General features: G+C 41.6%; 1 protein-coding gene across 1 annotated transcript in view; it reads right to left on the bottom strand.

Annotated features, from left to right (window-relative positions):
- The window catches only part of sit (stuck in traffic), a 408,441-nt gene extending 394,089 nt beyond the window's left edge, over positions 1-14,352 (bottom strand). The window contains exon 1 of the mRNA XM_068228767.1: positions 14,319-14,352. The gene's annotated coding sequence lies outside the window, so the exon portion shown is untranslated. The remainder of the gene's footprint in view (positions 1-14,318) is intronic.
- Between the last annotated feature and the right edge of the window lie 8,605 nt (positions 14,353-22,957).

Raw genomic sequence — 22,957 nt, 5'->3', positions numbered from 1 at the left:
CTAACCCACATCATTCGCTGATTTGCGTGCCTGACAGAAACTATGTTGCGTGAAATATTATTCCTGATGACCAATCCTACTCCACACTCTGCCCTTCTCCTTTTGTCATCTGTTAAGAATACTTTATAATCTCCTATCTCTTCTTCGCTATCTCCTCTTAGCCTTCTTGTTCTTGTTGTTGTTGTTCTTCTTCTTGTCCCTCTTCGTTCCGGATGTCGGCAACCATCTTGGCTGTCTCTCCTCTGTTGTGAGCTGCTTGGAGTAACTCTGCCAATGTCTTGAAAGTCCAGGCTCTAAGGTTTTTAGCCAGGAGATTCGTCTCCTGCCAACAACTCTCTTTCCGGATATCTTTACTTGCAAGATTTCTTGCAGTAGGTGATACCTGCTTCTGTTTCTCATGATGTGACCTAGGTATTGTAGCTTTCTCGCTTTTACAGTGGTCAGTACTTCCTTATCATTTATCACTCTTGGAAGGATATCTTCATTTGTGACATGATCTGTCGAAGACACTCTTAGCATCCTTCGGTATAGCCAATATCGAAGGCCTCTAATATTTTACTGAGCGACTTCGTTAAAGTCCATGTTTCAACACCGTAATAGAGAACAGAAAATACATAGCCGTGAAGGAGTCTCATTTTTGTAAATAGTGTTAAGTCACGACTTTTGAACGGTTTTCCCATTTTGTTGAACACAGTCCTAGCTTTCCCAATACGGGACTTCACTTCAACCGAATTATCCCACTGATCATTAACGATGGTGCCGAGCTAAGTGTATTTCTGGACTCGTTCAACAAGTTTATGGTCAATTACTGGAAGACATGCAGGGATAAAGTTTTACTTACAACCTTAACTTTGGTTTTTCTTATATTAATGTTAAGACCGTATTCATGGCTAGTGAATGCTACCCTTTCAATGAGATTTTGTAAACTTTCTAAATTATCTGCAAAAATTACAGTGCCATCCGCATATCGAATGTTATTTATCCATTGTCCATTTAAACGTACTCCCATTGTATATCATCCAGTGCTTCCCTGAAAATATATTCTGAATAGTTATTATTATTATTATTATTATTATTATTATTATTTATCTTATGATGAATCTATGTACACACATGCAAATAATTCAGGATAAATGTGCGTAGTCACAAGTCCGTACAATACTATAACTCTAGGTCTAGCATTTTGACCCAATCAACTGCTTCATCCGATGTGCGGTGAATGTCCATTAGCGTTCCTTTGAAAGCTCGAATTGGGCAGTCAGCAACAATGTGGTGGATTGACTGAGAAGGGACACCACAATCACAATCTGCAGAGTTAGTCCAACGCCATTTGCACAACAGATAACCACATCTGCCTTGTCCAGTTCTTATTCGATTGATGATTCTCCACTGTCGTTTTGGAAGATCAAATCCTTGTACTCGTTTGGAAGGATTCTCAACTAGATGTTTGTTCACTACTGAAGACTGATCCCACTGGGCTTTCCATGAACTGTTAACATGAAAAGAGCTTCGTTCAAGATCCATTGCTATACGCCAGGGTGGTTTTCTTGATTTCAGTCGTTGATGTTCAGTGTGTGTAATATCTTGATGGATGGGTAGTTGGGGGTTCTGCTGAATGTTCCTCCAAACCTTTAGGAGAGCTTCTGATCGTTAAATAGCAATGGAGACATTATACAACCCTGTCGTACACCCCGTTGGATATGTACGTCTTCCGTATTTTCCTCTCACAGTCAAACAGAAGCAGTCTGATTCCAGTATAAGTTGACAATGATTCTTAGATCCACGCCATCTAGACCAATATTTCTTAATATTTCAATCATCAACATCGAAGGAATGTTCCTTGTAAAAGAAGAACTGTTGCAGAATTTATGTAAGAAACATGGCTGTGATGTCCTTTGTGTACAAGAAACCCATCGAGACAATAATCAGAGCAGGCCAAGATTTTCTGGCATGCGCTTAGTGGTAGAGAGTCCAAGTCATCAACATGGAAGTGTAATATTTGTCAAACCTGGTATAGCGGTCCTATCCACTGATATATCTGACCGTCTAGCACTTCTTACAGTTGACTTAAATCATTGCACGCTTTCTTCTATGTATAAACCACCAAATTCTGCATTCCATTTCCATAAACCAAGGTATTTCGACAATCAAGCATTCCACATTGTAATTGGTGATTTTAACAGCCAAAGCAACGTCTGGGGATATGAACATGAGAACGAAGATGGATAGGCTGTGCTGGAATGGACTGAGACCCACCAGATGCTACTGCTACACGATGCTAAACTACCTTCTTCTTTTAACAGCGGACGTTGGCAACAAGGTTATAACCCTTTGTTAGCGAAGGAATTGCTCAGCAGTCCATAAAGAACATCGGCATCCCTATACCACACACACAGCACAAACCCATCATGTGTCAGATATTTGCTGAGGTACGTCCCATGAGCGTACCTTTCCGCAGGCGATATAATTTTAAGAAAGCAGACTGGAACAAGTTCACTGCATATCTGTAAGATGCTGTATCTGATATTGGTATTTCTATGACTGACTACGACCTGTTTGTAGATGCGGTGAACAAGAGCTCCAGACAGTCAATTCCTAGAGGTTGTCGAATGAATTATGTTCCTGGTCTCAATCAACATTCCTCAGTTCTGCTGGCTGAATACATAAATCTATTCGAGATGAGTGCCTTTAGCGAACAGGCTGTGCAGAAAGGTCTCGAGATGACAACAGTGCTATCGAAAAACAACAACCGAAATTGTTGGATATCTACCCTTGAAGAGCTGGACATGTCCAAAAGTAGTCAGAAAGCCTAGCGATCCTTAAATAGGCTTAATAATGACTTCACAAAAGCCCCTGTACACGTAAATTTGTCCCCAGATGCCATTGCTCATCAACGTTTACTCAATGGAAAAATCAGAGTTAAAATAGAACGCCAGATAGACAAGGAGTCTAGCGACCTCACTAATAATATTACCCTAGAGGAACTAGAGAAAGCCATAAAGAAATCCAAAAAATGGCAAGGCTACAGGTCTGGATGATATGAGAGTGGAACAAATAAAACATTTTGGTTCCAGAGAAAGGGAGTGAGTTGTTTATTTCCTAAACAATTGCCTGCAGAGTAAACAGTTACCTGAGGTGTGGATGAAGTCTCGAGTGATAGCTCTTTTGAAACCAGGTAAGGATCAATTAGATCCTAAGAGCTACAGGCAAATATCATTACTTTGTCACCTATATAAGATATTTGAGAGGATCCTACTTCAGCACCTCACATCTAAAGTAGATCAACATCTTATTCCAGAACAGGCGGGCTTTAGATCCGGAAAGAAATGCACATCGCAGGTGCTCAATTTAACTCAGCACATAGAGGATGGATTTGAAAGAGATTAAAATCACAGGATTGGTATTCGTGGACCTTACAACAGCGTACGACACAATGCATCATAGAACTTTGTTCACCAAGCTTTATAATTTCACCAGAGATTATGGTTTCACGAAGATTGTTGAAACTCTTCTGCAGAACCGCCGGTTCTTTGTTGAGTTTCAAGGAAAGTACAGTAGGTGGAGGGAACAACGGAATGGACTTCCCCAGGGCAGTGTCCTTTCGCCAATCCTCTTTAACATCTACACGAATGACCAGCCAAGGCCTTCCTACACAAGAAGCTTCATTTATGCCGATGACCTGGCTTTAGCGGTCCAGTGCGGCGACTTTCAGACCACTGAAGTGCAGCTCTCAAATGCACCTAAGGAACTTTCAGTGTACTATCAGAAGAACCGGCTACTGCAAAACCCGGCTAAAGACCCAGGTGTGTGCATTTCATCTTCGAAATCGGGAAGCTACTAGGGAGCAGTGCGTGATATGGGAGGGCGAGCAACTGGAGCGTTCTTTTACACCAAGGTACCTGGGTGTCACCTCAGATCGGACCTTAACATACAAAAATGAACACTGTGTTAACTGTGGACAGAAAGTCTCAGCCCGAAATAAAATCCTCTGTAAACTTGGCTCAAGCAAATGGGAAGCCCATCCAACTGTGTTAAGAACCTTAGCTCTTGCTCTGAGTTTCTCTGCGGCTGAGTATGCATGTCCTGTCTGGATCAGCTCAGCCCATACGAAGCGGGTGGATACAGCCCTTAATGAAACATGCATAATAGTTAGTGGGTGTCTGAAACCTACTCCCACTGACAAACTCTACTGCTTGGCTGGTATTGCTCTTTCAGACATTCGGCGAGAAATGTTTGCAAGTCAAGAGAGGTCGAAGGTGCATCTCATAAACACCCACCCGTTATTTGGACATCGACCTCCACCAAAAATACTCAAGTCCAGGAAAATTTTCCTCAATGTCTCCAAGGCTATGGAAAAACCAAGAAGAACAGCACGTTGTGATATGTGGCGAGCAAAAATGGAGCATCCTTTTGACTGGATGGTGCCTTCTGAATCTCCACCCCCTGTTCATCATTTGGAATGGACAACATGGAAGGCACTGAACCGTTTGAGGAGTGGAGTTGGTAAATCCAAGGATAACCTAAAAGTGAGGTCATTTGAAAGATCAGTCAGATTTCTGCGATTGTGGGGAGCAACAAACTACCCAACACCTTTATGACTGTCAGTCCTGCCCTGTTCGTTGTACACTTCAAGACTTGATACAAGCCACTGAAGAGGGAACTGCTGTTGCCCATTTGTGGACAGACTTTGCTTGCAACATGTTTGTGACATAAGATGTACTTTGTTTTGTTTGTATATAATACTTTATTTATATTTCAAGTTTTTCAACACTCTGACACGAAATAAAAAACATCCTGTGATGTTGCACTCTATCAAAAGCCTTTTGATAGTTAATAAAACAGGCATATATATCACAATTTATGTCTGTACATCGCTGAAATAGTACCTGAATGCTAAATAGAGCTTCCCGTGTGGCAACTGCATTTCAGAAACCAAACTGTGTAGGTTAAATTTGATCTTCGCAGAGTTTGTATATTCGTCTGTGAATGACCTTCAGAAAAGTTTCAACAGATGGCTCATAAGGCTTATCATTCTGAAATCGCCACATAACTTAGCTCCGGTTGTTGTACGTAATGCAACAAATTTCCCTAACCCAAATATCATTAAATCCTAACACATCCATACGCATCCTCTTTGCTGACTCAGCCAATACAAAATGTGCATTTGAAACTAAATGTGGCATAATAATTACAATTACTATTAGGAATTTAAAAGAAATTTACTGAAAACAATGTCACATAATATTACAACGCAATCCCCCACGAATTCACACAGCAATATAATAACATAACATAATTTTAAATATTGAATCACTAATTTTACAAATAGCGTAACTGAGTAATTACAACGCAATCGCATACGAAGTCCAATATTCAATAACTTAACACGACAATTTGTAGTGAATTAAGCGACATAGTGATTTACTACAAGACTACAAAATCTTATAAACGTTGCATACATTTATATATGGCGGTGTTTCAAACACAATGAAATGTGAATCACTCCACATTTCTGTTAAAAGTCTCACAGGGTATTACGGGGAATGCATTGAAATTATTAGCTCCTGTTTCCAAACGAATATTTGCCACAATTTGTTTTTCTACGGTCTTCCTTTTACTGTACGTGACTGATGGGCTGTGGTTGAGAATAATGGCTTTTCTAGGCGATTGTTCAACTATACCTTAGCTAGCCTACCTGAAGAGTCAGTAAATCTATAAGTGAGCGTAAGAGGCGAATATCACATCAAATTACGCTACGCAGCCGGTTGGTGAAGAGAGAATAAAAGAAAATCAATGTATCGGTTTGAAGTGTAGGTCTAGAATCCTCAGGGTAACTTGATATGAGGTTCGTCGGAATTATGATCACAACTATAACAGTTACCTGAAGTTGTTACAGAACTATACCTACCCATTTTACTTTGAGAGATTCTCATATGTTTTTCTCCAGACAGTAATTTCGACATTCCGCACTTCCTGCTACGCAGCTTAACAGGTAAGCTAATCGCCTAACTCATAGATTCATCTTATCTCACAACATTTCCGCTAGCATGTAACGCACTCAATTCACTTCATCTGCACTGTTCGATTCCATAGGCATCAAGGAATGTTTCTTTCAAGCCACATATTTAAATTTCCACATTACATTTTATTTAATCAGATGGTGGTGAAATGTGAACTGAGCGAATTTTCGCTGAGTTTAATTTAATTTTATAAGGTAAACAACGAAATGATCACCAAACTTGTACATGTCGACTTAGAATACCGAAAGTACTTTATTCTGTCCTGCAGAAATCCGACTATGCTTTTTGGGGAACCAACGATTATGAGATCCCGAAAACCAACACACTTTCATTGATTCACCATTGGGGGTGAGGATATAGTACCTGTTGATAAAGAGAACAGAAAAGTTGAAAGATTGCGCGTATGTCCTACCATTATCTCATTTCTGTACGGGGTCGGGAGTAAAGTGAGATGTATCTTCGTAGCGAGTTTTTACGACCGGATGCCCTTCCTGACGTCAACATTATCAGATGAAATGAATGACATGGTATATGATAGTAGGAAGTGAGAGGCTGAAACCCGGTGCCGACACATAGCCTACACCTGTCAAATAGCACCATGAGGTCTGTTCAAGACGAATCGCCACTAACAGCGTCATATGCCTGACTCCAAATGAACACTTTGGAGAATCCAGGATTTTGTCACCCAATGTAGTGATTAGAAAGTGTATACTATCACTTCTCCACCCTGCCGACTAACATTCCGATGACGACATTATTTTCGATCAGCGGGACTCAAACCAGATGACCACAGCATCAGGTCATACAGACTTGACGAATTAACTACCGTGGCCACTAGGCGGGCTCGAAAAGTTGAAATAATAAACGCAATGCATTTAAAGAATCAAATGAAATTAAACGCATAGTAGCTTTAGGAGAACGACGTAGGCCCTAAAATTGTGTCAATACAACATTCGAACGTACCCATCAATCTGTAAAGGTCTTCATAGGTATCAAATGAAAGCATCAAGCTAACATTAACCCTCTACTTTACCAAACATTTAAAAGTACGTTTGTCTTAATATCACTTTCAGGTCCGCGAGTGCTTCTAGCGGACAGTGTAATGTGGATTGTTTCAAGTCCTAGTCAGGTTATGGCTAATGGTAGTGGATTCAGTTCCTACTTAGGTCAGTGTATTTTGAAAGATAGAAAAAAAAATCACAGCTTACTATGTCATTGTGTCTGTTTGTTAGATCCCTGCTGAACAAATTAGGCTTTATACCATGTAACTTCCTCCCCAATACTGTTTCGATTCCCAGCAGTTCAACCATCACCTGGTAGGTAGATGATGGGTGTTGCTTTCCCACCGAGCTAGAAGGTGGTATTGCATCAGCCTACCAAGGGTCCCAAACGATCCTGCAAGCCATACTTCCATACATTGAGGACAGAGGTGTAATTATGTTTTCTTTGTTTTTCTTTAAAGTCTCAGTAAATAAATTATCGTCCGATTCATTGTCTGAATGGTTAGCATATTTTCCTTCTGTTCAGAGGTCCCGGGTTTCTGTTCCCGACCGGGCTGGTGATTTTAACTGCATATGGTTAGATGACGGCGTTTGTGTTCATTTTAATATGCTCCTCTTCGTATACACATAACTCACTACACTATTATCCATCACAGAAATACGTAATAGTAAATGCATCCTGCTATCAGAAAGAGCTACCGGCCGTAAAACTGTCCAAATTCTCATCAAGTACTCCCAATAAATCGGGTAAATTGACTACTGAGAAGAAGAAGAAGACATAAATTAGTAATTGTATATAGAATAATGAAATGTCTCTGTGTGACTTTCGTCCAGAAATGTGTCTTTCTTTATCAGTAATAACTTCGGTATTCAGAATTTATTCACCATAAACTCCTCAAGAGGTTGCTGCCTTCCTCGTTCCGACCTTTTAGTTCGGTTCCCACAAATTTTGGTAGTATTTGAAGGTGCTCAGGTACGTAAGTCTTGTGTTGGTAGATTTAACGGTATGTAAAAAAAAAAAAAAAAAAAAAAAAAAAAAAAAAAAAAAAAAAAAACTACTGTGGCACAAAATTCTGGTACGTTGATATCTCCGAAAATCGTACAACTGGTTAATTGGACGTAAAGCCAATAATATTATTATTTTGTTCTTTTTCTGCTGCCTATCCCACATCCAATTGCGGTTGCGGGTGCGTTACACATGTGGGTCTCACTCAGCTTGGCTGTATGGCCTTCCCGACGTAAACACTATAGTAGAGGAATGTAGTCACTACTGTGAGTTTCTGTTGTGGTTGGAGGTCTGATGTGTTGTGTGTTGAGATATACACGAAAATTCAGTCTCGAGCCAGAGGAATTACCCACACGTGGCTAAAATCCCCGCCCAGCCGGGAATTGAACACAGGACTTTTGAAACGAGGGCCTTGATGCTGACCATTTAGCACGGACTCTATTATAATATTTTACTACAACTTTCATACTTCTAACAGCAAAGATTCAGGTATACTTGAATTTTTCCTTTTAAATTATCATATAAATAATTTCGTGAACAATGGTACTATTAAATAATAATAATAATAATCATGTTTCGGGTGTTTGTACCACTAATTTTACTGTTTACAGACACACCAAGCTGCCAGAATTTTGTCCCACTTAAGTTCTTTGGCGTTCCAGTAAATCAACAAACATAAAACTGGCAAATGTGAGCACCTGCAAAATAACTGCAAAAGCCTGAGTCGGGATCGAACCCCGTCCCCCAATTTGGGTTCCGAAGACCGGGGGTGTTCCGTCTTAGTCACTGAGCCCAGCTAACATAAATTGATATATCTGATATTGTCCGAACTGCGTTTATAATTTTAAAATTATGAAATATTTCGAATTCTTAACCATGAAGATATGTTTCTTAAGAAATTAATATAGGTCTATAGTAAAATGAATTCGGGCTTTACTGGGTTGTTTATGTCTGTAAAGGGTTAACATCAAAGAACATTATTCGTTTGGTTTAGAAAAGTGCTATAACTCCCGATCTCAGGTTTATGTTCCCACGTTTCGTAAACATACAGATGAAACTAGAGTTCTACTAACACTCCGTATGTAAAGCAGTGGACATTGAACGAGGTTATTAAATCTGCCGCGTCAGTAATGAGAGGACTTGAAGCTTGTTCATTCACTTCTAAGAACTGGGTCAGTGATTCCGCTGATGTGTCTTTTAGAAACTGCACGGTTAGTAACTGTATACATGTTTGTGATGAGAGTTTCATAGTAACATCTTCATTACCTACTTTTATTAAGCTAAGGCCGTCGGTTCGACACTGACAGTCTCGTCGAATTCGAAGGTACTCGGATACACCAGCCTCGCTTGGATAGATTGACCGGCACGTAAAAAAAATCTCCTTTAGGACAAAATTCCAGGCACTTCGGCGTCTTCATAAACCAGAAACGCACAGGGTTAGTGGGACGTAAATCAAATAACATTATTATTTTTACTAGGGTACCGTAAATGGAGAGTTTTGCTGAGGAGAGACCCAGGAGACATACTCATTGGCGTCTCACCATCCCGGCCGCAGTTCGAATTACGGCCAATGTGTGTATAGGATGTACACGTAGTGTCTGTGATAGGTTTCCACGTAAAACTGGGTATGTTTAGGATATGTAAAGTCACGGAAAACTACAAGCTTTCATTTGCTTAAATACATGTACATACCACGTTTTGCCAAGTGCTATCTCCTGATGTTACGGTATTTTTACACCTGTCTCCTATCTGCCTGCCAACGGTCGTAGCGTGTTGAAACAATGGATCCAGTGAGATCTCCGAAGTTAAGCAACACTGGGCGTGGTCAAGATTTGGATGGGTGGCTACGCACTGTTGCATTGTTGGTGGGGGTAAGGGAATGGAGGAGCGGAAAGGAACTGGCCACCCTACCGTACATAAACTCTGACTCAGGCACAACTCTGCGGAGGTTTGGACCTGCCTTCGGGCAGAATACTGTACACCCTTACCTTACCTATCTGTCTGGTGGTTATGATCGTTAAGGTGTCAAGTCCATGATCTGAGACCGTGGTTATCCGGTTCGAGTTCCTTTCGTGGTAAAAATTACCATGGGAATGTTGGCCGTCAAGGTAGAGGAGGTCGTAGAATACAGTTTTTAAGATTGTGTGCTAAAAACCTGGATTCAATTCTAGACCTTTCCACAGTGTTCCTATGGAACGCGCAGGTCGCCCATTGGTGTCAATATAAAGATCTGCACCAAGTAAGCCGAACATGTCCTCGGACACTTTGTTTCGCACATGTGCATTTGGCCTTGTTTTACCACCGGATGCCCTTCCTGACTCCAACCTCATATGGAATGATGTAATCACTATTGCGCGTTTCTGTGGTGGTTGGTAGTGCAGTGTGTTGTCTGAATATGAAGAGGAAAGTGTTGAAACAAACACAAACACCCAGTCCCCGAGCCAGAAGAATTAATCAAACATGATTAAAACCCCGACCCGTCCGGGAATCGAACCCGGGACCCTCTGAACCGAAGGCCTCAACGCTGACCATTCAGCCAATGAGTTGGACAACAAGTCCTCGAACATTCCAGGCACTAAAAGCCATACTATAAATTAATAAGAATCTGTCTCCTAACGGAGATTAAAGTAAAATGTGTTCTTTCGTTCTGTTTTATCTTTTTAGCAGGTTGGGTGAAGCTCGGTAATGGTATTCAGGGTATGGCAAGTCTTGCAATATCAGTGATGATGCTGTTGCATTTCCAGGCTGAGTTAGGAAGCTAAATCATTATTTAGTTTGTTAATGACGTTACTAATTTCTTGGTTTGTGTCTTAGTCTTCGGCTTAGAGGGTCCTAGGGTCAATTTTAGCCGTGTAAGGTTATTTCCTCCTGCTCGCGGACTGGATCATTGAGTTTGTTTCAGTACTCATCTCTTCATATACACATAAGGCACCATACTACCAACTACCACATAAGCATGCAGTAGTGAAAACAAACCTTCACATGCTGTTGAAATCAAGTAGGGCAGTCGGATCTAAAACAAGGCCAAGCCCACATGTGCGATACAATTCCTAACCTCATGAGGGTGTGGGAAAAGCAGGGGAAAAAGAAATAATGGTTACTTGTTTAATGTCCCTTCAATTGCTCTACACTTCATGAGACATCAGAATCCTTTCCGACAGACGTTTGAACCAACAAGTGCCAAAGGTTTGACCGAGCTCGATAGCTGCAGTCGCTTAGGTGCGGCCAGTATCCAATATTAGGGAGAAAGTGGGTTCGAACCCCACTGTCGGCAGCCCTGTAAATGGTTTTCCGTGGTTTCCCATTTTCACAACAGGCAAATGCTGGGGCTGTACCTTATTTAAGGCCACGGCCACTTCCTCCCAACTCCTAGTCCCTTCCTTTCCCATCGTCGCCATAAGACCTATCTGTGTCGGTGCGACGTAAAGCAGATAGCAACGATACTTTTGACAGTCCTAGCTGCTTTGAAGTGCCAGTATCGAAAATGTGACGTCTAGTTAAGAACACATCCATTTTTTTGCACAGGATAGAACTCATAATTAACAGTGACATGTAGTAGTCTCTTACAATCAATCAATCAATCAATCAATCAATCAATCAATCAATCAATCAATCAATCAATCAATCAATCAATCAATCAATCAATCAATCAATCAATCAATCAATCAATCAATCAATCAATCAATCACCACCGATCTGCATTCAGGGCAGTCACTCAGGAGGTAGCTTCCCCATCGGATGTTTACCTATTTTTCTTCTTCTTCTTAATCCGTTTACCCTCCAGGGTCGGCTTTTCCCTCGGACTCAGCGAGGGATCCCACCTCTACCGCCTCAAGGGCAGAGTCCTGGAGCTTCAGACTCTGGGTTAGGGATACAACTGGCGAGGATAACCAGTACCTCTCCCAGGCAGTATCACCTGCTATGCTGAACAAGGGCCTTGTAGGGGATGGGAAGATTGGAAGGGATATACAAGGAAGAGGGAAGAAAGCGGCCGTGGCCTGAAGTTAGGTACCATCCCGGCATTTACCTGGAGGAGAAGTGGGAAACCGCGGAAAACCTCTTCCAGGATGGCTGAGGTGGGAATCGAACCCTCCTCTACTCAGTTGACCTCTCGAGGCTGAGTTAACCCCATTCCAGCCTTCGTACCATTTTTCAAATTTCGTGGCAGAGCCGGGCCTCCGGAGGTGGCAGCTAATCACACTAACCACTACGCCACAGAGGCGGACACCTATTTTTCTTTTTTAAATAATTTCAAAGAAGTTGGAAACTTACTAACCTATATTCTTATTCTGTATTGTTTTTCTTCCTAGCTCCACTGAATTCGCGTTTTCTCATACCTTGGTGCTCAAATGCAGTATGTGTTGTTCGTCTTGGAGATGGATGATTTTCACAACATAGATCACTATCGAAGTATGGGCGTTACTTATGAAAGAAATTCAATAAGGTAAAATGAACCATTTATTCAACAACTTTTTCTTCAACAAGGTTTCAACTTCTTTGTTTAGTTACATAAAATTCAGAAACGTTTTCACTCAACAGCATTAATTTGTATCAGAAAAGTGCAGAAATTAATCTTTAAACCACCGCATTAAAAATAATAGGCCCATTGAAATGAAATGGCGTATGGCTCTTAGTGCCGGGACTGTCCGAGGACAAGTTCGGCTCGCCCGGTGCAGGTCTTTTAATTTGACTCCCATAGGAGACCTGCGGGTCATGATGAGGATGAAATGGTGACGAAGAGGTCACATACACCCAGCCCCCGTGCCAGCGAAATTAACCAATGATGGGTAAAATTGCCGACCCTGCCGGGAATCGAACACGGGACCCCTGTGACCAAAGACCAGCACGCTAACCATTTAGCCATGGAGCTGGACAATAGGCCCATTCACCAGGCGAGTTGGCCGTGCGGTTAGGAGCGCGCAGCTGTGAGCTTGCATCCGGGAGATAGTGGGATCGAACCCCACTGTCGGCAGCCCTGAAGGTGGTTTTCCGTGGTTTCCCAATTTCACACCAGGCTGTACTTTAATTAAAGCCACGGCCACTTCCCTCCCATTCTCAAGCCTTTCCTATCCCTTCGTTGCCATAAGACCTAACTGTGTCGGTGCGACGCAAAGCAAATAGCAAAAAAAGGAAAGCCCATTCAATATAAATGACAAGCTGATTAAATAGTATACAAATTATAGTAATTATAGTACACAAATTATACTACCACAGATTAGGGCACGTGTCACTCACTGGTTTAAGATGCCGGAAGTGAACAACACGAAGTTGTAAGCTCGATAGCCGAGAGGCATAGTCAACTGTCTTCTCATGAAGGCGGTCTCAATTCTCTCAATTCAAATCCCTCTAGTCGCAAGCCTTCTTCATCCCACTGTCGCCAAAATCTTGCGTATGTTAGTGGGACGTTAAATTGATAGCAACAAAGACAAGATATTAGGCGTAACTCTAAATTTATCTTGGTTTTCCTCCGAGCTCAATCCCAGTCTTTGTAAAGTACTTAAAATATGTAAGAAAGAGGCCGACTTATATGTATAAATCAATCAATCAATCAATCAATCAATCAATCAATCAATCAATCAATCAATCAATCAATCAATCAATCAATCAATCAATCAATCAATCAATCAATCAATCAATCAATCAATCAATCAATCAATCAATCAATCAATCAATCAATCAATCAATCAATCAATCAATCAATCAATCACTACTGATCTGCATTTAGGATAATCGCCCAGGTGGCAGATTCCCTATCTGTTGTTTTCCTACCCTTTTCTTAAATGATTTCAAAGAAGTTTGAAATTTATTGAACATTTCTCTAGGTAAGTTATTCCAATCGCTAACTCCCCTTTCTATAAACGAATACTTACCGCAATTTGTCATTTTAAATTCCCACTTTATCTTCATATTATGATCTTTCCTACTTTTAAAGACACCTCTCAAACTTATTCCCCTACTAATGTCATTCCACGTCATCTCTCCAATGACAGCTTGGAACATGCCGCTTAGTCGAGCAGCTCGTCTCCTTTTTCCCAGGTATTCCCAGCCCACACTTTGCAAGATTTTTGTAACGCTACTCTTTTGTCGGAAATCCCCCATGTTACATATATTTATCACTTCGGAGGTTTTTTATGTAACGATTTACATATTTTGATGTTATCAGCAGCTAAGGCACTACACTAGCTGACGTGCCCATGCTTCGCTACCAAATTCTACATTGTGTACAGAATTGTACATGAAGTATTCTACACGTTGTAAAATGTAATCAAACTGCATAGCTCTTTGCCTTACCCGAGGAACACCATGCGGAGGTCGTCATACGCCGTTCCTTACGTGAAGTCCGGGTTGAGGAATTTTGATTATATTAGCAGGCCTCCTTGCCTACTGGCGGTCACATGCACTACACGCACTAGCGCTACTAGGATGTCGACGCGCTGGCAGGCAGTTTACACATTCAGAATTTTCCTACTCGCAGGCTTCGCGTTGAGAACTTTAACACGCTCAAACCGTTCAGTTACTTGTGAAGCAATGTTTTCTATAAAGATGGGTATAGCATATTTACAAACGAGTAAGTTCAACCTTTCGCATGGCTGTTGTCCGAAGAGGTGAGGCAATTAAGGACAGGACATAATTCAAGTTCAGGAAGAATGCATTGTGTTTCAGTTTCACATGTCCTAACAAAGTTGAACTTCGTAGCTTCAACAACAAACTTTAAAAGTATGTTCAGTATCCACATTATTAGTTCAGCTAGATAATGCAGCTTATCATAAATATTCCTCTTGTAAGTTAAGTGTATCAAAGGGGAGGTACATTTTTGTTTTCCGATCAACTGACAGCAGAAATTGCAGTCGATTTCCGTCTGTACCTGCAGCACAATAAAACCTCCGATATAGGTTAATGTTAGCAGTTCCATTGTTACATATCCATGACTTGAAAATACACGACCAGAAACATTAACAAATGGTTACCCTCAATTATTAAAATGAAATACAATTTTGTGAGAAAATGCAATTACTCTACTTACCGGGAGACTGATGGAGCTTGTTTAGTATACACCTGATGTTATCTAGAAATGATTCGACTTCCTGAGCCCCTACGCCTTCTCGTAGGGAGTGATTCACGATCGGTGTTTTCTTGAATGCACTTGAAAATAACCCGGTTTTCAAAATCGTATGCATACTGAATATCACTGCTCTGCAATCCAACGTGCCATTGCTTCCAGATATGCTTCTCAGCTTGCTGAGGAAATGCTCTACTGGGTCACTATTAAATGACCTTAAATGCTGATGATAATGCTTGTTGTTTAAAGGGGCCTAACATTTAAGGTCATCGGCCCCAGGACGAAATGGAATCCTGATGAGAGAAGATACTTTATGCACACGACAGTGGAAGAATATGTCAGAAGAATAGGTTCGAATGTTTCTTTACTTAAGAATGTCATTCCGTGCACATTATTGGACTCTCTTACCCCTTCAACCAACGGTCGTAGCCGTGTTGAAACACCGGATCCCGTGAGATCTCCGAAGTTAAGCAACATTGAGCGTGGTCAGGAGATGGATGGGTTGCCACGCGCTGTTGATGGGGAGGTAAGGTAATGGAGGAGCGGAAAGGAACTGGCCACCCTACCGCACGTAAACTCCGGCTCATGAATACCTCTGCGGAGGTTCGGACCTGCCTTCGGGCAGAATAAACCTTACCTTACCTTACCCTTTCAAGGTACGCCAGGAAATCCTTCTCTAACTATTCCATTCTCTGGTCACTTATATTGAAAAAATGCATCTTCTCAGGCCTTAAGTGCTGTAAATTGGAGGTACTTAGTCGGCTTCCGTAGCGTAACGGTTAGTGTTATAGGCTGCCGTCCTCGGGGGGCCTGGGTTCGATTCCCGGTACTGCCAGAAATTTAAGAGTGGGCGGAGGGATGGTCTGTGGTTAAAATTGTACATACAGCTGAAAAGAGCTGCAACACCTCAGGACGAAGACACGAGTTTACTTTTACTTTAGTGCTACTTACATCCTGGATTTCAAATCATTTCTTAACCATTTTTAGGAATGCATTGGTAGCACCACTGCTTTGGAAAGCCCATCTTTGAAAGTGGATACTGTTGTCTTTCAGATATTGAAGACCAGTAATGATCTCCGATGAAAATATATCCTTGGCCCGTTTTACATTCTTTTTTTTTGAAATTCGTTGGTGCCACGTGGTTTCTAGATAAGAAATGAACTGTTTAATTACTTCTTTGGACTGCATGTGGCAATAATTTCTGATATGGCTGCCACTAATTTTTTTCTTCCCCATCGTGCATGGTCTAAAAGTGATGACCTGACGTTTTTAAGAACGTCACACTGGTCAAAGGCTAGGAATACAGGTCAGTCTTGATTGGTAGGGTGAGGAATCTGAGACTTCAATACTTTTCCATTTGATAGTCGTCTCATCATATTAGCATTTGTCTTGTGATTATCTGTAATCATTCTTAAAATTACAAAACAATAGTTTCAACCTGTTTGATGAATGACAGTGTGAGATTGTGCAGTTCATCGCCAGACAGCCTATTTGAAAAGAAATAGGTAACGGGAAGTTTATAAGAGATTGATATACCACATATAAGAAAGCATAATAAATATTGTGTAAATAATATGCCGATACTGGCATATATATATATACACTGTATATACTTTATACTCGTTTCCACTGATCTCTATTGAAATAGATATACTGCCAGAACTCTCTACATTTCGACTAGCTTCGACTAAAAAATGTGTCTAACTTCTTGTCATATAACAATTGCTGCTTTATTGCCATTTCATCAATAATCAGGGAGCACACTTTTTCGGCCTCATTGATTCTTTCAATTTCTACTAGAAGTCTTTCTTTGACGAGATCTGTGACTCCTGTTGGCACGACGTGTCTCCTATGTAACGTCTCAATGTGCTCCTATAAGGCAATTTTTATAACAGACTTCGTGCGTAAGCATAACCCTTCGGAGAAATAAATTGCCAGACAACGCAGTGTTTTGTGCAGTTTTCTGACCAAAGCGGTGACAGCTTGTTGTAATTCAAAATTTGGTCCAGTATGAATGAGGTCTTCGAGTCTTCAGGATTGCGCTCATTGGTGTCCATTATTGCTTTTAGATTAGTATGATACTGATTGCTGAACTCGTCCATCTTGGCTTTCTCTATTTCCAAATCAGGTTCCAGCTTCTTTATTTTGTGTCTCAAACGGTTTCCTTCGTTGTCGGCTTCAAAACACGTATTGTGTGTCTGTACTCCAATAGACTTACTGGCACTATCTGCCAGCTGACCGGCATAAGCATTGTTATTGTAAACAGATTATTCATCATCGGCATTCTCGTCTCTTTTCCTCTTCTATCCAATATTTTGCCTTAGTTCATATTTCTTTATCAGTGTTGATTTTCTAGTGTTGATTTTGATTTTGGCATCTTATGCTCGGGATAATCTTTAAAAACGGAAGGAACAACAATCTTTCAATTTCCTTTTGTTTAGTCCAGGACGGTAATCTACTTCAGCAAAATACAGACTACACACGAGGGATGTTCTGGATTCAAAACTTGGAGCAAAATTGTCCCGTGACAGGGTTTTCACCCAGTTCTGTCCTGGGTCTGCATCACACGGAAATTCTTGAAACGAAATGCCTTTACTTTTCCCGCTTTGGCTTTTGCAATACGGGACACATCAATAAATCTTTCTTTCTTTCTTTCTTTCTTTCTTTCTTTCTTTCTTTCTTTCTTTCTTTTCTTTCTTTCTTTCTTCTTTCTTAATCTGCTTACCCTCGAGGGTTGGTTTTTCCCTCGGACTCAGCGAGGGATCCCACCTCTACCGCATCAAGGGCAGTGTCCTGGAGCTTCAGGCTCTGGATCGGGGGATACAACTGGGGAGGATGACCTGTGCCTCGCCCAGGTGGCCTCACCTGCTATGCTGAACAGGGGCCTTGGCGGGGGATGGGAAAGTTGGAAGGGATAGACAAGGAAGAGGGAAGGAAGCGGCCGTGGCCTTAGGTTAGGTACCATCCCGGCATTTGCCTGGAGGAGAAGTGAGAAACCGCGGAAAACCACTTCCAGGATGGCTGAGGTGGGAATCGAACCCACCTCTACTCATTTGACCTCCCGAGGCTGAGTGAACCCAGTTCCAGCCCTCGTACCACTTTTTTAAAAATATATCGCAGAGCCGGGAATCGAACCTGGGCCTCCGGGGGTGGCAGCTAATCACACTAACCACTACACCTCAGAGGCGGACATCAATAAATCATTGTGTAAATAATATGCCGATACTGGTACCTACAAATGAAAATTACGTACTTTAATTAGATGATTGCCAGCTTTCATTGTCTAAGTAGGCCTCGCATTGTATTAACTGAATACAAAATACGAGGGGCGTTTGAAAAATCCGTGCAAAAATGAAAACTACTTGCGTGTTTGAGGTAAACTTTTTTTATTTTTCGACATAGTCTCCTTTTAGGCTTATACACTTTGTCGAACGGCTACTTCTCCAAGTCTGCAAAATAGCCATTAGTGTTTGCAAACACCTCCTTGTTTGAATAAAATCTTTGTCCCGCCAGCCATTTGTTCAAATTGGGGAACAAATAGTAGTCCAAGGGAGCCAAGTCTGGAGAATAGGGGGGTGTTGAAACGAGTTGGAATCCTATTTCCATTAATTTTGCGACCACAACTGTTGAGGTGTGTGCTGGTGCGTTGTCCTGATGGAAAAGGACTTTCTTGTGGGCCAATCGCGGGCGTTTTTCTTGCAGCTCGGTTTTCAAATGGTCCAATAAAGATGAATAATATGCACCTGTAATAGTTTTACCCTTTTCCAGATAGTCGATGAGGATTATCCCTTGCGAGTCCCAAAAGACAGTCGCCATAACCTTTCCGGCCGAAGGAACGGTCTTCGCCTTGTTTGGTGCAGATTTCCCCTTGGTAACCCATTGTTTAGATTGTTATTTGGTCTCAGGAGTATAGTAATGTATCCATGTTTCATCCACAGTGACGAAACGACGCTTAAAGTCCTCCGGATTCTTCTGGAACAGCTGCAAACCATCCTTGCAACACTTCACACCACTCCGATTTTGGTCAAGCGTGAGCAATCGCGGCACCCATTCTGCAGATAGCTTTCTCATGTCCAAATGTTTATCCAAAATATTATGTACCCATTCAGTCGAGATGCCCACAGCACTAGCAATCTCACACACCTAACTCTTCTGTCATCCATCACCATATCATGGATTTGATCAAATATTTCTGGATTCGTAACCTCCACAGGCCGTCCAGAACATTCAGCTTCACTTGTGCCCATATGGCCAGTCCGAAAATTTTGAAACCACTTATGAACTGTTCTAATCGAAGGTGCAGAATCACCATAATGTTATCAAGCTTCTCTTTAGTCTCCTGAGGCGTTTTGCCTTTCATAAAATAATGTTTAATCACCACACGAAATTCTTTTTCGTCCATTTCTTGAAAATCACCCAACTTCCTTGATTCACACGAATGCCAAACACAAAGAAATAGACCAATATGGCTGAAACTTCGTGTGCATTCATTCAAGAGATGCTACTAACTAAACATGACCTCGATACGCGCCGATGCTGCCATCTCTCGGACTTTGCACGGACTTTTCAAACCACCTTCGTATTCTACAAGGTGGCCTGGTTATTTTGCTGGGTCTTATTCAATTAAAGTAATAGTGGTGTGAATTAACTACGACCTCAAGCGGGTATGCATTTGAAGATACACATGAATATTATAACATTTTAAATTTACATATGTATAGACTACTCAGCAGTTTAACCCGCGGGAAAGGTCCTAATCCTTTACAATGTAACCTATCTCTCCAACATGTAATTTTCTGCCGTTTGATGTAAAACTTCATAAAATCTGTAACTGTAATTCGGGGATAGAGAGTGATTTACCCTCTCGAGTTCCCCTTCATATTGGTTTGATGTGACGACGTTTTGATAACTGATTTTCTTCCTTTCCATTATGTCTTAAATTATTCTTGTACGAGTCACCTCCATAGGTTGGGATTAGCCCCTGTTTCATCGGCCTGGTGCTTGTTAGGTTTTAAGAAGCTACATAGAGGAGTGCAAGTATCCGCCTCCTTTCTTTTGTTTGGGCCATTTATTTAACAGTTATTTCTTTTACTCGAAGGCCCTATAGGTTGGGTACGAGATACTCCTGTTTCAATTTGTAAGCTGGGCCATGGAAGGCCAGAAAGTGTAAGACAGTTTTGATGTTGCCTTGACTAGGCTTGGAAAACTGAGAGCGGGTCTGCTCTTTTCTAGTATTGTAAAAGTGCCTCTAGAAGGCTTAACTTTGTAATTCACGAAGCTAGTGCTTCATGTATTGAGGGATTTTCTGCCCTTGCATAATATGGTGATCTTTGTAGAAATAAGGTTGAAGCTCAGGAATTGTTAAGTGAGGACTTAAAGCACAAGTTCTGTTTATACCAACTATCATGTCTTAACTAGATTTGACTTTTGCTACTAGTACCTGTGATTTTGTTACTTGTTGAAATTTTTACAAGAAAAATATAACCTTTGTTAAAATTTTAAATTAACTTTGACTCTGTAGTTAGACCCATTCATTCCGGCTCCTTCTTTCACCTCTGCTGATCCACCAAATCACGGTAACAATAATATTAATAATAATAATAATAATAATAATAATAATAATAATAATTGCTTTATGTCCCACTAACTACTCTTACGGTTTTCGGAGACGCCGAGGTGCCGGAATTTTGTCTCAAGGAGTTTTTTTACGTGCCAGTAAATCTACCGACACGAGTCTGACGTATTCGAGCACCTTCAAATACCACCGGGCTGAGGCAGGATCGAACCTGCCAAGCTGGGGTCAGAAGGTCAGCACCTCAACCATCTGGGCCACTCAGCCAGGCTACCTGAAAACTAAGGCGTGTTGCACGGTCATTCAACTAGTAGCACTTTATAAGGCGAAGAGGCATGAGCGAATCTTCCACGTGATGGAGATAAGGATTCAAATGTCGCTGCGTGTTACACCTCTGGACCACCTAAAGAATTGAAGCTGTAAGGAACACCCTCAAGATCACTCCGGTACTGCTTGGATGAGAGAGGCAAGACGACGCTGGTATGGACAGGTAGCAAAAGCTGATGGACAATTAATAGCAAAACGGCTACTTGAACTTAGTCCTGAGGGACGGGGACCCCACGGACGACCGAGAAAGGTACATGGATTGTCTGAGAGAGTATATAAGATGCTGCAGACCGGATGAAGTGAAGGGCAAGATGTAGAAAGACGAACCGTTCAACCTGAAGGGAATAACGCCATTGGAAAGTCTATAATATAAAAGGAAGTGTTTGTCTGTCTGTGTGTCTGTCTGTGCGCGATGCCCAGAAAAATCTACAGCACGCAGAGATCTGAAATTTTGAACTTAGGTAGATGGAAAGGGGTCCGAATGCACCTCGAAGCCGGAATTTTCATTTTTGCTTTCGTTGATGAGTTATGAACGAAACACCATCGGGAAACGTGCATTGGGATATGACAATCCAACGTGCTGTCAATAAGATTAAATGCATAGAGTCGCTAGGCAACGTACATAAGCTAGGTAGAGAACACAATATTCAAGGAGCCATTTTACGTCCAGGGCGTAGGAAACCGTTTGAGAGCATACGACGCTGTTGATGCTCTGCAACGAACACGGCTCTGAAACTGATGACGAATATTATTGAAGCCACCATCATTACTGAGCATGCTGCGGGCGAAGTAGTATTCCTCGGATTGTAAGTCCATTGAATAGGAAGCCATTTTCGGTCCGTGACACGAGTAGCCTTCAGCCCGTAATATTCAGAAGTGTTTGTGTGTATGCGTGCGAAGCCCAGTCAAAACTACGTCACACAGAGACCTGAAATTTTGACATAGGACAATCGCTTAAAGTTGTAGGACTCCATCTTCGAAAACGGTGCTTTTGCATTGTCAACTGTACGTGGATTGTTTAAGAGTTCGAAGGGCAAACACAATAGAGTATACATCTTACCTCCAAATGGAAGGACATTAATATAGTTTATAATTTATTTTGTATTATATAACATGGTCTTTTACATGGTTTTAATATTATTTGTACCATCCATCAACCCGGTATCTTAAGCATTGAAATTAACAATATAATTAAAATAAAATAATGGTCCGCCTCTGTGGTGTAGTGGTTACAGTGATTAGCTGCCAACCTCGGAGTTCCGGGTTCGATTCCCGGCTCTGCCACGAAATTTAAAAATGGTACGAGGGCTGGAACGGGGTCCACTCAGCCTCGGGAGGTCAACTGAGTAGAGGTGGGTTCGATTCCCACCTCAGCCATCCTCGAAGTGGTTTTCCGTGGTTTCCCACTTCTTCTCCAGGCAAATGCCGGGATGGTACCTAACTTAAGGCCACGGCCGCTTCCTTCCCTCTTCCTCACCTGTCCCATCCAATCTTCCCATCCCTCCACAAGGTCCCCCCTGTTCAGCATAGCAGGTGAGGCCGCCTGGGCGAGGTACTGGTCATTCTCCCCATTTGTATCCTCCGACCCAAAGTCTGAAGCTCCAGGACACTGCCCTTGAGGCGGTAGAGGTGGGATCCCTCGCTGAGTCCCAGGGAAAAGCCAACCCTGGAGGGTAAACAGATTAAGATAGAAGAAGAAGAAAAATAATGTATTTCATGCAATTTACGTCAAAACCACGTGAGTTAATAAATATAATGTTTTAATTTGCTTTTAAATAAATAGTTTAGAAATATCTAATGGTTGGATTAGTAAACACGGGCAAAGCCGCGGGCAAATGCTAGTAACATACTAAAATGAAACTTTTGACAACTCACATAAACGCTCCCCACCACGGACTCGAACCAGCCTCCGGGCATAAGTTCAGTTTACAATGCGAGCGTCATAGCATGTGAGCTAGACTGACAGGCAAT

This window comes from Anabrus simplex, chromosome 1 (assembly GCF_040414725.1).
Source record: "Anabrus simplex isolate iqAnaSimp1 chromosome 1, ASM4041472v1, whole genome shotgun sequence".
In the NCBI taxonomy this organism is placed as follows: Eukaryota; Metazoa; Arthropoda; class Insecta; order Orthoptera; family Tettigoniidae; genus Anabrus; species Anabrus simplex.
This window is presented reverse-complemented; position numbering and strand designations above follow the sequence as displayed.